Source organism: Hesperophylax consimilis, chromosome 12, assembly GCF_061612785.1.
Source record: "Hesperophylax consimilis isolate HC1 chromosome 12, BYU_Hcon_1.0, whole genome shotgun sequence".
NCBI lineage: Eukaryota > Metazoa > Arthropoda > Insecta > Trichoptera > Limnephilidae > Hesperophylax > Hesperophylax consimilis.
In genome coordinates, this window is record NC_142847.1 from 12,936,218 (window position 1) to 12,947,135 (window position 10,918).

Sequence of the window (10,918 nt, forward strand, 5' to 3'; positions counted from 1 at the left end):
TGTAATATTACAGCGACTTACTCTGCGCGGCTTCCTGGTGCCACTTATGTTGCTCGTCGTTATGGAAGCTGCCACAAACATAGGCGACAAGCACATCACAGAGGTGGCCACCTGCACCCTGCCCATGCCGGATATGGTCTATCACCTGAGCATGGCCACGCTAATGGCCGTGCTCGAGATCTACCTCTGGTCAGTTGTGATCAAAATCTATAAGACCTGCAACTGTGACGTGTCGAATCGCTAACGATCGAAATGTGTTCGCCCCTCTTAACCTTACATGTATCCATAACCTAAGAAATTGAACTTATGTAACATTTAAAAATAGAATAACATAATAAATTTTGCTATAAATTGAATGTTTTATTTCCTACGCATTATATTATACACTTACCTACCATAGACAATAAAATGAAGGTAGTTGAGCCACGAAGTGTTTATTTATTTAAATGAAACATTATTACATACTTTGTTTGTTATAGTGTTTCGTTTATATATCAAAATAGTATGTTTTTATTTCAAAGCCGACCAATTTCGGAACAACCGTTCCTTCATCAGATATGAAAATGATTTATGCAGTATGTCGATTATAATTAAAGTATTTTAAAATTTATTCTGTGTTTGAATTTAATCTTTTTAACTGACATACAATTTTTATGTCTCGGCATGGCAACTATAATAGTTCGTCAAGAGTCTTGGAAAAAACGGAGGGTGCTGCAATTGTTTAAATTGTTTTAAATGGTAACGTGGTCTAGTGGTATACGCTTTTGACTACAGATCCGAAGGTCGCGGGTTCGAACCCGGCGTGCGCAAATAAATTTTATTTGATTAATTTGTGTTATTTCACAATTAATTAATTTAAAATAATATATAGTATATTTGCGGCACGTTCCAGAGTGGAAGATACTCTCAGTATCGCCCTGGTGTAAGACCACCATTCAGAATTGAAACGTTGCTTGAAATGGCTTTAGCCGTGTTTGGTGACCAGATCTGAATAGCCAGGTACTTCCCCACCTTCCTCTTCCCCATCTCCCTCCCCTCCCCAATACCCTCAGCCTCACAACATACCCCAATTGGGGATGCCATAGTCTCACTGGCTCCAGACGGGAGCAGTTGGGACTCTTGTGCGGTATTACTGTAAAAAAAAAAAAAAAAAAAAAAAAAAAAAACATCTAGATATTATACATTACATAATTATCAATGATAATTATGCATTGTGTATATTACACTTGATTCAACTGAATACATATTTGAAACATCAACATCAAACGGTGTTAAAAAAATTGTGGTAATTGCTGAAAGGAGATAATTCTATATCATATTCAAAGGAAATCTAATATTCGAACTTCTTGTTATTTTTTATTGTTTTTGTATTTCAAAGAAGTCATTTATTATAGGTTAAATCATAATAAAACTATGTGGTAGAAACCCGCACTATAATTATTATATAACGCCTAATAATAAAACTCTTAAAAAATTGAATGAAGTCATTTTTCCTATGTCAATATAATACATAATAGTGCCTGTACGCACCCAATGCATTGCACAGTGCATTGAAGTATATGGGGGAGAGGACAAAAATCATAAAACCGGTTGCGTATTCAATAAATATAATATATCAATAAAAAAAAAATGCCGTTTTCTAAATCTGAGTCATTAGCATCATAGTTAGTTCGCGCATATTAAAAATACACATATTTATACACAATTTAACACATTTCATAAATATTAATATGTATTAGTATTTTTGTAAACTTTGATATATTTCTTTATTTATATTTTTTTTACATAAAAAAATAAAGTTATTACATATAAAATAGATTTACATTGGTTTTCTATGTTAAAATATTTTTATACTACTCTTCCAAGGAAGCATTAGCTTGTGGTTAGCAGAGGAGTGAACAGTAAATTATTGTAGTTATTGAGTATTTAACCCATTACCTCCATGATTTTATTTTTATTTTTATAAACTTGAATCATCATTATAACCCGATAGTATAGACTTAAAGGAGAGCCCAAAATCAGTTTTAGAATTTTCCGCCCGCCCACCCTCTCACCGGAGCGTCTAGAAAATTGATGCCTAAACGCAACGCTTGTAGGTAACCCCCCTAAGCAAAATTTACGTCAAGTATGGGTAAAATGCAATAAACTGTATGATTTATATTGATAATTTAAAATAAATAATTGCCATTGTTTATAATTCAATGAAAATACAATTTATTGATGGAAAATACACAAAATAACAAATTCAATATTAGAAAAAAACCTTCTAGAATGAGGAAAACTAACCAAATTATTCTGTGATATTAGTGATACCGTTCAAAGCAGTCAAAATGAAGGGCGCGGTTGCAGGCCCGGCATCGATAGACTGCTAGATTTTTTTTACATAGAGCACAACGAATCCGAGATTCGCCACGATATGTCAAATGAAATTCTTGCATTCGACGCACACGATTCCCATCTTCCTTCACACGAGAATCTCCGAATTTGGCTTTGACCTGATTTGGAAAAGACAATAAAAGAGTATGGGTAACCTCCACACGGAATGCCTTCTTGGAAGATTTTCTCTGTCGCCTAGTCATCTGGTTTCCCATATCATGCTCGTACTTCCTAAAGAAGCATAGCAACTTCCATCCATTTAAAAGAGTGCTGCTCAGGCAAGATGCAAATAAAGGCCAGTACCACTTCTTTGACCGAATGTTGACCCGATAATTTTATATACCATTATCATGGAGGTCTACCCCACCCATTCCCAAATTATAATTTCGTGTTGGCACGCTGGGCAACCGATTTTTTTTGCATGGTTCCTTCATAACTTTGCCTTTTTGTCTTTCTTCAATTTCTGCCAACTCTGCACTTGACTTACTGGCTCCATTCGATCATAGTTCTTGGCCACTGTTACTTCACGGTTGTCCTAACCAACGGCATACGAGGATTTGGCTTTCTACGTCTACCACCGCATCAAATTCACCTGCTAGGTAAATGTTCGCTATGCGCAAGGGAAATATAGAAAAAAAATGACCTTTAGGCAATTACTTTCCTGTCTTCAACTTGCCTGAAGCTTCAAGGTTAGGAAAGCGAACTGGCTTACATATGCCAGTAGCGCACATTCTCTTATCCTTCAGGATACACATCAAATGGTGAGATGTGAAGAAATTGTCCATAAATAACTCATGGCATGCGGGGAACTCTATATATTCCATCATAGACAGTACGAAGGATAATCTTTGACCTAATACGGGGTCATATGTATCAGATGCTCAGGAATATGGCATTGCTTGGAAACAGGTAGCCTTCGGAGGAAGCAAGGCACCAAATCTCGTAGCCAACTTTGATTGGCTTATTCTTCATGTACATCTTGCAATAATGTCGACCGAAATATGGCACCATTTGATCGTCGATGGAAAGTTTGTGTGCAAAAACATCAAATACAAATAAAGATGGAACGTTTGTCATTATTATACCTTAGCCATTCTGTCGGTTATATCTAGATTGTTGTTATCGCAAAAATGTATATAGCGCTTTATAAGCTCGAAATGTGGACGTTGGTTCCTTTTTTGATGACGCTTACACCCAAGGTCAGGTCAGACGAATAATAATCTGTGATAGATGGCAATGTATTGTAGCCGGTCAACACAGAAACCAAGAAAACGCTTCAATTCGAATATATCTTACTGGAATTCGGTATCGGTTTTAAATCGAGCGTATTTGATCATCCTCTCAAGAATAAACTGAATCACTTCGTCATCAAAGAATAATGAAAACACTTGAAAAGCATTATAAGACTTCAGCTTTTCGTACATATCTTTATGCACCACATTCAGGAACGCAACAGTTTACTGTAGTTTTAATTTTTTGTCTGGTGGTGCATTTGAAATAGATATTCGCAAGGTATTACGACTCGCACCAGAGGATGTCGAAGGCTGATTCCAGTCAAGTCGTGATTTTCCATCAAATCATCGTCAATCAGCTTTTCGTCTGTCTGTTCATCAAAATTCTCTGTTTAAAAATATCCGAAAACTGCAGATTAACTATTATTTTTAATAAAAATCACCCATAAAAACACAACAAAACCATATTATTTGAAGGCAAGCTAACCAAAAACATATGAAAACACTGTCACAGCTAACCTCCAAACGTTGCGCGCAGGCATCACCTGATTTCAGTGACATCCAGCGGTCATCTTATGCATATAATACTATGTTGAAACAGTGTTGTCGACTATTTCATCTTTTGATAACAATATGTGATTCACACATGTTTTATTTTTTTCCGTTTTAATTTTTAATTTTTTTTTTCAAAATGGGTCTATTTTCAGGGCTTTAGTAAAAAATATATTAAAAATAGAATAATTAATAAAATTTATTAAATTATGTTAATTATTGAAAGCTAACATACCAATCTGTAAATGCTGCATAAGAACTTGGTGGGATTTGGCTTTATTCACAGTGAAAAAAAATCATACTTTTCATCTATTTTTTTGATGCCTATAGACATCGTCATGGAGGTAATGGGTTAATAATACGATAGTAACATGTATTATATTATGTTGTAGTAAGTACATTGCAGAGAGAAAGTAGAAAAAAAATTACATAATTGGTAAGTGTGATATAAGTTCATGTATGGGATCTTAAACTAATCTGAATCCGAAGATTCTTGGTCGCTACTAGATGTAGGTTTAGACTGGATGTGGCGGAAGGTTCGTCTACTTGTTTAATATACTTCTGAACCTCTCCATCCATTTTCACGCCTTTATTTGTAGTTATATTCCTTTTGGATGATAAGAGAGGTTCAGAAGTCAACAGCGATATTCTGATCAGGTCTGTGTTGGAGCTCTCTCTCGAGCATTTACGGGTATGAGATAGTCGATTTTTTCTAACCTTGTGTCTCGCCTCTAGCGCATCTTCGGATAAATGTCCTATTGGCAAGGAAAATGCGTCGATTATTTCACACCCGTGAAGTAGTACCTTGTGAACACTGCTAGGCATATAATACCAGCCATAAAGACTGATGTACATTTGTCGCGTCTCGTTTAACAATAATTTAAAACTATCGAGATTGATGTGGTAGCCGCTTGCGAGCACTCTGAGAATTGTAGAAAATTTCACAATTAGCTCCTTTTCAATACCCCTAATTTCTGCGCTGAGGTCGGGGTTAAAAAAAAAACGCCTTGCTGTGTTGCCATCGTTTGTAGAGCCATATCCTGGCTTCGGTTTGTCTACTAACAAACTCATTTTTGATTTGAAGTCGGCTTGAATTTTTTGTTTATTGTTATCGACAATTTTCTTTTGCTCCTCCCCCCTTACTTTCCAGGATTTGACAGGTAGTCGGTAGGTTTTGTGCAAAATACACTAAAAAAATCGAATTCAACAGTGTAGGGTGGACAAACCGAATCGAAAGTCCTCAGTATTAGGTGGACGATTCAACACGTTTTCCGTATTCATCTCCTTTGGAGTTGCTCCACAGATTAGGCACTTAGACGTGGAGTTTGTACCGGATAATATGTTGCTCACACTACCATCCATCATAGTGAACAACATCTCGCAGTTAACACGACATCATTGACCACTCTCGGTAGCTAGGTCACAAGCTTGCAGATTACTGATTTTCTCATTCATCTCCTCCTCCTCATTGCGCACAAGCTCTGCGTTTTCTTTTTGGAAAATAAACTTTACTTGTCTGCAGTAGTGTCGATGATGGTCTTGGATTTACCCAAACGTCTCATCCAGAATCTAGATCAATCAATTTTGATGGCACCAATGCTATCAGAAACAAATATTCATCAGTGTTTGAAGGATCCGTGAATATTTGTTTATACTGGCTGTGACCCGAACTGCCATCGAAACCCCATTTACATACAAGTTTTAAGTTATCGCTACCCTCCTCCAATGTAGCCAAATTGATAATACTCCGTGCAGTTAGTTGCAGAAGTTCTTGTAAATTAACTTCAGCTGAAGTTTCAGTGACTGTGATTAACGATGGCAGGAAAACATTCTTCGTTTTTTTAAGCTGGTAAAGACTTGGAAAGCAGTTTGGGTGCACAGCATTTACTGCAGCTCTTAACACTTTGTATTTACTTTCTGATAGATCTAGATCGAGATACAGGGCTAGTGCTTGATGAGGAGTTAGTGAAGACGTCCCATCCTTTTCTGGTGTACCCCTAGCCACATCCGCAGCAAACTGCAGCTCGTCTGATTTTCTTCCAGACACGAGCTCCGATACGCGCCTTTTTTTGGTCTTGAGCGAAGCTTCCTCGAATGGCTTGAGGGGTCTTCCGCGGGTACGACTTGGTCCAGGCTGATTGGTTATATCTTGTAGACCTTTTAAACCCAATGGTAACTGTATTTGTTGGTTTAGCCACGTCTCATTGCGTGCACGAAATTTCTCTCGATTGCGTGAAACGTCATTCAGCAAATTGTTGAATTTTGAACAAAAAAGTCTGCTGAAAGTCCTTATCTTGTCCCGATTTTCATCATCGACGTCAATAAAATTCACAAGCGAACATATTTTCTGAAAAAACAGCCAGTTGTCTATCGGATTTTTCGCTTTCGAAGAACACTTCTGCGAGTTCGAAATTTTTGATAGAATTACCTCCGTCTGAAAAAAAAATCATAAAATCCTTAGTCGCGGACAGACGCAGCCAATTTTTCGGGAAATGAAAATTTATTAGTTGACCATTAATAAATCGTAAAAACCACGAGGTGATATTTGGTGTTATTTTTTAAAATGCCTTCAAAGTTGAGTAACGCATTAATCAGGCGTGAAATTTAGGTGACAACTTTGAGGACACAATACAAAACAACTAAAGAAAAAAATTAAATAATTACATTGTACATACCTGTGCCAGTAGATTCCATTGTGGTTTGATAATAAAAACGTGGTATTTTTGTATAAACGATGCGTCTTACTCAAGTGCTAAAATGCAACTGATAATGTGATTAGCGCATCGCTGTCGGTAATCCCTAAGTTGAGGGCGCATAACTAGCCAACGACGTCATCAAAGTAATTAAGATTAATGTCATGGCAGTTATGACTCATAATCTTTACAATAGCAAAATTAAAATTCATAAATTCGAATGTCGATTTTTGTATTTTTGTCCAAGGGACAATGCATTGTGCATTGGGTCAATGTTGGTGCCAGCTTGCCATCATGTGAGTGCCGTCGCCGTCGGTTAAAAATGGTCATGTTGTGCGGCAAATCGAAAATGACACATTTTAAATCATTACAGAAAATTTATTCGTCAAAATAAAAATAAAATCAAAATAGCTTAATTTGAGATATTTTTTTTGAGAAAAAAAAGTAATGAAAATACCCTATTCTGCGTTGGTCATTTGATCTTCTTTTTTTAATACGAATTTTTAAGTAAATACCGCACAAGAGTCCAAACCGTCTGGTGCCAGTGAGTCTACGGAATCCCCAATTGGGGTATGTTGTGAGGCTGAAGTTGGTGTAGGGGGGAAGGAGAAGGTGGGTGAGTACCTGGCCATTCTGGTCTGTTCACCAAACACGGCTAAAGCCATTTCAAGCAATGTTTCTGCATGCTGGTCTTACACCAGGGCGATACTCTACCACTCTGGAACGTGCCGCAAGTATACTATATAATATTTTGAAATGAATAAATTGTGAAATAACAAACTCATAAAATAAAATTTGTTGCGCATGTCGTCATTTGAACCTGCGACCTTCGGATTGCTAGTTGAGAGCCTTACCCCTAACGTGGGCCGTCAGATCTAAATGGATGTGGAAATTATCGCAGCCACGATCATTTATTTGTACAACACGTTTAATTAATTATCCTAATTCGTAAGCATCAATAATTACCCACGTAATTATCAACACAACTGCCTCCGCTGAACGCGTATTGCAAACTGGAGACTGGGCCAACGTGTGAACGCTGTTAGCCGGTTGGCGCTAAGATTCTTTGATGTGTGCATGAAAACTGACAATTATCGGGTTGACCGGCCAACGTTGGCGGCCAACGCATGCAACGGCCAAGTGGTCCTGTATATGTTGGGCCAGAGTGTTAGCCCATTGCTCTGGGCGATAGGCCCATTAAATCATTTGTCAATCATAACCTCAATTTGGAATGTACCTAGTATAATTTGTTTAAAATCGATGTTGCCATAGTAATCAAAAATTTTTGTTCAATTTTATTAAATTTCTAGTCAACATTATTGACAAGGTGCACACAAGAACTTTAGTCGGGGCGATATTTAGAGACAATTTTAAATTTCTATTTTCACACATCCATAAATATTCAGTGTTAGATTTTGATGCAGTGACGCAACTGTTGCCCCCAACTAAAGTTGCTTGTCTGCGCATGGATTAAATGAATGCAACTGATAATAAATCAATTACTATAAAAATGAATTTTCTTCAAGTCAGTACCTACCTGATTATCGAAATAAAGTATTTGAAGTGATTCCATTTGATTCCATTGAAACAAAATTAATTTTGACAATCTCTCCAAAACTTAGGTTAAATTATTTATTTCCCACAAAATGTTTGCTAATGCATATTCCAAATTCTTCAGAGTGTCATAATAAAAGAAGAAAAAACAAAATTAAATCAGTAATAACACACAGTTTGGTTGGTGCCTTACAAGAAATGTTAAAGTGAGTTATTGATATACAAAATAATCAATTTAATATTATTTTATCAATGTGAGTATTCTTTCCGAGAGATGAAATGTAACAATTGTAAATTGCATTCCTGAATACTAATTAAATTAATTGCTCAAGCTTTATGTTTTTATAATATGACAAATAAACATGCAATGTTGGATGCCGGTAAAGTCACATCGTAAGAAAACTTGTGAAGGGTGGCCACTTTAATTTATTAATTCTGCATAAATCTTTATTGCCCAATTGTTAGACGTCTGGGTAATTATTCGGAATCGCTGGACAAGGATTATATGAAATATTTTTAAATAAAACCTTCTGATTTACCTTAATTACTATAAAAGGAATCTGACTGCATTTGGGATATTTTTAATTTTAGCATTTTAATTTTTAATTATGTAAATCGAAAATTCACTCTCGTTGTATGGGATGACAGCTGGAATGGTTTCTGTTGATAAAATTTTATTTTGTTGGTATTCCTGATATGAGTGGCTATATTTTTTACCATGTGCAAATACTAGGTAGGTACTATTTTAGCCAAACTCGAAAAATAAAATAAAGATATTTAGGTATGTTTTATAAAATAGCAAAATTAAAAAAGGTTAGGTTATTTTAGGTTAGGTTGGATTGTTAGGTTGGTTAGTTCGATTATTATAGGTTTGGTATGATTATTATTAGGATATAGGTTAGGTTAGGTTAGGTTGGATTATTATAGGTTAGGTTAGGTTAGGTTGGATTATTGTAGGTAAGGTTCGATTATTATAGGTTAGGTTGGATTATGATTAGGATATAGGTTAGGTTAGGTTAGGTTGGATTATTATAGGTTAGGTTGGATTATTATTAGGATATAGGTTAGGTTAGGTTAGGTTGGATTATTATTAGGATATAGGTTAGGTTAGGTTAGGTTGGATTATTATTAGGATATAGGTTAGGTTAGGTTGGATTATTATAAGGATATAGGTTAGGTTAGTTTAGGTTGGATTATTATTAGGATATAGGTAAGGTTAGGGTAGGTTCGATTATTATTAGGATATAGGTTAGGTTAGGTTGTATTGTAGGTTAGGTTCGATTATTATTAGGATATAGGTTAGGTTAGGTAAGGTTGGATTATTATAGGTTAAGTTAGGTTGGATTATTATCGGTTAAGTTAGGTGTGTTGGTTTAGGTTAGGATATAGGTTAGGTTAGGTTAGGTTGGATTATTATGGGTTAGGTTAGGATTTAGGTTAGGTTAGTTAAGGTTTGATTATTATAGGTTAGGTTACTATAGTTTAGGTTAAATAAAACAATAATTATAATAATACCTAATATAAATAATTTAAGTTTTTTAAGTAACATAAAAATATTTTATTTTTCGAGTTTGGCCAAAACAGTACCTAACTAGAATTTGCATTCTGATATGATTCAAATTCTAGCTACTCGTATCAGGAATACCAATCAGAGAAAATGTCATCAACAGAAATCATTCCAGCTGTCATCCCATACAACGAAATTAAATTTTCGATTTGCGTAATTAAAAATTAAAATGCTTAAATTAAAAATATCCCAAATGCAGTCAGTTTCTTTTTATAGTAATTGAGGTAAATCAGAAGGTTTTATTTAAAAATATTTCATATAATCCTTGTCCAGCGATTCCGAATATTTACCGACGTCTGTTGTCAGGTTTTTTGCAATAAAGTAACCAAGGGTGATTCTCTCAGTATCTCCCTCGTGAGAGACCACCATTCAGATTCGAAATGCTGCTTTAGTTTTGTTTTGTGACCAGATCTAAATAGTCAGGTAATTTCCAAATTTCCTCCACCTTGCCATCCTCCTTCCCTTCAAACTAATACTCAAAAGCTTAATTTTGCAATAAGCCTCCCAAGGAAATCAATAATAAACTAAGGCTAATAAACTTTGAAATCATTTTACAACAAATTATCACAACATAGAACGAGCTCTACAATTTCAACGTGATTTGACCACTTGTATGGCTGGTTACCAAGAGTCATACAAAGAACTAAAAAAAAAAGTCACAGTGATCGATAACAGAATTTTTGTTTAAATCCACTAAATCCGAATATTTGAAAAGAAATATTCCACAGGCTCAGGATATCTGGAGTGATGAAAGCGATGTCGTACCAAATGTGCTTATACGGGTTCGTCTATGATCTGATGGTGATAGTGAATAATCTACGAGTATATTACCATTTTTATAAAGATACAATAAACAATAATGTTTTTCATTTATTGATATCCTGAATTTATTTTTATACCTACTAGGAAACCTATCAACTATTATTATTTTTATTTTAGCCTAT